Raw genomic sequence first — 3918 nt, 5'->3', positions numbered from 1 at the left:
CAAACCGAAAAGCTTATGATGGTTGTTTGAATCTGCAAAGAAAAGTGACAAGAGCAATAAAGTACAAGCACAAAGGCCAAAATGCAAATAAACAAGAAATTTTAGGGGACATATGATTAATGACATATTTTGCAGAAAGTCACAATTTGGATAATGAATATGATCAGAGTTTTATTAAAAGTATTTAAAATGGGTTCAGGCATATTATTTTTCCTTCGCTAATGCAAAACGGATGCCAACCTAAACAGGGGTGTTGACTTTGGTAAAATATATTTGAAGAAATCATGGCTAAGAGGAGATCACTTTAGTTGATTAGATCAGCCTTGGCCAAAGGAGATTTAACTTATTGTACCATGGTCAAATTTAGAGAATTGAAATAAAACATAACATTGAGTTGTAGAGAAGGATAAACTCAAACACCACCGGTTGTAGCTTGGGCTACATGTGCATCAAACCACGATTAAGAAGCTTAATCTGTGAAGTGAAGAATATCTGCAGATATTAACAGGGCAGTAAAACTTGATAAGTAGTGGAATAAATCTAACCAGAACTAGGTGGTTTATAGCAGGGTGAAAATGGGAAGAATTTCAACTTCATTTTGGGAACCATTTAGGAATTAGAGAGGAAAAAAATATAGTAAGAACGTTATTAACTTAACCATCAAGCAACCTATATTTTCAAGCCATGTGAACTTGACAATGCTGCAGTTGAGCCATACCTTTGGTACATACAGCAAGAACAAAAAAACAATGGGTCTACAAAGAGGACCGCCACACAAGAAATGACAAAAATTTGTTCCACCGCTGGACAGCTTGAGCATGAGGATTTATCACGCCAGGAATGTGGGCACTGACATAAGTGAAGAACCTCCTTGCCCAACTTTGGCATCCCCATAAAGAGCTTTGTGAAACTGCAAGTAAAGTTAGGCAGTGAAGCTTTACTATGAAGAAGTAAATTCAGATATCCTACTGGATAAGGCATGGTGCATAAAAGATGTGCTCAAAACAAAAGCATCTTTGATATACTGGTGAAGTTAATCTCAGATCTTCGTTGTTGTACCTTTTGATACCATCGTCACCAGAACTCCAAGTCCCACACTAATTAGAAAGTTATGCTTAGTGCTTAGAGATAGAGTTATCACCTACATTATAATCGTAGAGTTATGGACTGCGGGCAACTTATTTGAAAATCTAAGGCAGCGCTTGCTTTGGCCTTAAGCCAAATTAAATTGCTCTTCATGAACTTCCAGCCAATAGAAGATTGTGCGAACATACAAGGTGACTTTAAAACGCAAACCGATTAGTACTCGCAGAATACTATAGTAAATCGAAAATTGCAAACCAAGAAGTGGTGACCGTGATCAGAAAGTGAGAAGATAAAACTTGTGATCCCTCATTTTCTAAGAATGACAAAGTTAAAACCGACAATTTCCAGCATTCGGTAGAAATGGAGAATCTCATTCTCAGGACCTTATTAAACATAGCAAAGGCTCTGCAACTATGGCATTTACCCGGGTATCAGCGATACTTGAACTTTCAGAACTTGTTTGTTGCGCCCTTCTATTGTAATGCGAGGGGCAAGTTGTACAGTAACGGTCATTGCACATCCCCAGTCGCCCGGACCTCAGTAAATGCTCATTTTAGCACCATAGTCGTCATCTGCGGAGTCAATACGATCCTTTATGCTAAAAGAAGGGAATTTTTCTTTCATTTGTTGCGGCTCCACTCCCGTGCTGCCAGGTCCGTGATTGTGTAACGGGCCACTCATTAGCGAGAAAGGTGTCCTACTCCTTAAAGGTCCAGTGTAACCTACTCGACTCGTTATACTCTCGTATGACTCCATGGAGCTCGTAGGGATGGAAATTGACACACTCCGGGTCCTAGATATACGTGACCGAGGTTGAGAACTGTTATGATCATCTGATAATTGCTGTTGCGTTTCCGACAGTATCGGTTCTTCATCTCTTTCGTTATGGGCCATTTCACATTGTAAATCTGCAGAAGGAAACGTTTAATTAAGATTTTTATATAGTAAAGCAATTTTGTGGACCATCTTTCACTGAACTAAACATGTGATGAGGAAAAAAACGTCAACTGAAACATATCTATTTTCCTGTCAGAACAAATCCAGATAAGGAAAACTGGATGCAAAATATTTCAAGAAAGTTTAGTAACTGGTCTTAGTCAAATTAGTTTTTTATTACTATTCATAAGTTTCCATAGTTACATTAATAGCTAGATATTATAATTTTTTTCAATCAATTTCCTAAATTAACAAAAAAATATGTTGTTTATTATTATCGTTTTACTTTTCTGGTGTTTATAAGTATTATAGTTCCATTTAAGTATATTTTAGCTTGTGATGGTAAAAGTGGATACTCATTTTGAGTTGTTCTGCCGTTTTAAGAATAAATGTTAGAAAAAGGATATCTAAAAACGATATTAATTTATCTGTAAATACTCGTACTTATATTAATTTAAGTCTCGTTTCTATTTTTAGATATGTTAAATTTCCAAGCTCTTGTTTCTCGTATATCTTTAACATTTTCATTAAATTTTCGATCAGGAACTTAAAATAGAAAAATATCAACTCAATACAACTCTAGAGCGCGTTCGTTTTGTCAATGATGAAAATATTTTCTATTAACTAATTTTTCGAAACGATATAAGTAATTATTTTTCGCAAAGCGAACGTACCTGGACTAATCAAGAGTGTATATTTAACTTTTCGACAAACACTACCGATCACTCGTTATATGCTGTTAAACACATGTACCTGATTTTCGTAACAAAGGCACACGCAAGGATACGAGTATTAACTGCAGAAATCATCGGCCGAGACAAGCATCTACACACAGAAGTAGCGGAAAAAGAGGGCATTTTGACAAACTTACAAAGCCAAAACGCACAGTTCAAGCGCAAGACACCAACTTCACCCTCCGAAGGACGATCAGCTCTCAAAGCGATGAAGTAGGAACAAGTACAGGAGTGTCGAGCCTGCTGCTATCGCCGGGTAGCGGCGGCGACCGGAGAGAGCGTGAGCTCGAGGATTGAAGCCTCCGAGCCGAAGAGGCTCGTCTTTTTTATCTGGTTTATCTGGTTCTGCGGTTCTAGACCATGAAGATAATGCGAGGGAAGAAATCTGAATGGAGACAGAGCTGAGGCTTTGTTTGTTTCTTCTACGAAGACCATAGCCAGTGATTCGGAAGAAGACTTCGAGCGTTGACTGTGACCAAGACTCTCGCGACTGGCTGACAAATGAAAGAACCGTTAGCTGGGAAGGAAAGGATCACATCGGATGCTTAAACAAACTAATTAATTTATATAGCTAGTGATAAAATGTCATATTATTTGACAAATTAATTTATAAGATGACTATTAATGCGTGTTTATTTAGTAAAAAATGAATGATTTAATAAATAATTTTCCTAAAGATGATCGGCTTATATCACTTATAATATTGAATGAACAAAAAATATATTTTTATCGTTTAAAATATTTTTATCGTCCACAAAAATATTTAGATATGACTGTTGTCCATAATGAAAATATCATTTGTAGAATATCTATTTCCATTAACACAACAGACCATTTTTTTTTTTAAAATAACTTTTGAATCATTCATTTTTTCAGGAATCGAATAAATCTTTATATCCTTCATTTTGCTCTTAAAAATATGGACTGCATTGTGTTCTTGAGAACGAAGTTAGCTTTGTAATCACTAGTCATCACACAAACTGTGGGAGACGATGTCAATCTCCTACGCCCTTTAAGGAATGTTGGCCATGAATTGGAGAGTAAATTCAAATGATATGTAACCTTCTTTTTATTTTTATTTTTGGTCGAATTTTTTGGCATCACAGAACTTCAGGCCAAAAGAAGAAAAAAAAAAGCCTTTTTTCCAAGAAAAAAATAAAAA

At 36.1% G+C, this 3918-nt stretch overlaps 1 long non-coding RNA gene across 2 annotated transcripts; it reads right to left on the bottom strand.

Moving 5' to 3' along the window:
• Nucleotides 1–873: 873 nt before the first annotated feature.
• LOC120286544 lies at nucleotides 874–3155 on the bottom strand. 2 transcript variants are annotated; one of them, XR_005545190.1, is made up of 3 exons: nucleotides 2894–3155; nucleotides 1511–1994; nucleotides 874–910 (listed from the first exon to the last, which is right to left on the bottom strand). It is a non-coding gene; the product is annotated as an uncharacterized LOC120286544 (long non-coding RNA). The 2 variants fall into 2 exon arrangements; XR_005545191.1 differs by lacking the exon at nucleotides 874–910 and adding an exon at nucleotides 946–1141.
• Between the last annotated feature and the right edge of the window lie 763 nt (nucleotides 3156–3918).

Source organism: Eucalyptus grandis, chromosome 8, assembly GCF_016545825.1.
Source record: "Eucalyptus grandis isolate ANBG69807.140 chromosome 8, ASM1654582v1, whole genome shotgun sequence".
Taxonomy (NCBI): Eukaryota; Viridiplantae; Streptophyta; class Magnoliopsida; order Myrtales; family Myrtaceae; genus Eucalyptus; species Eucalyptus grandis.
This window is presented reverse-complemented; position numbering and strand designations above follow the sequence as displayed.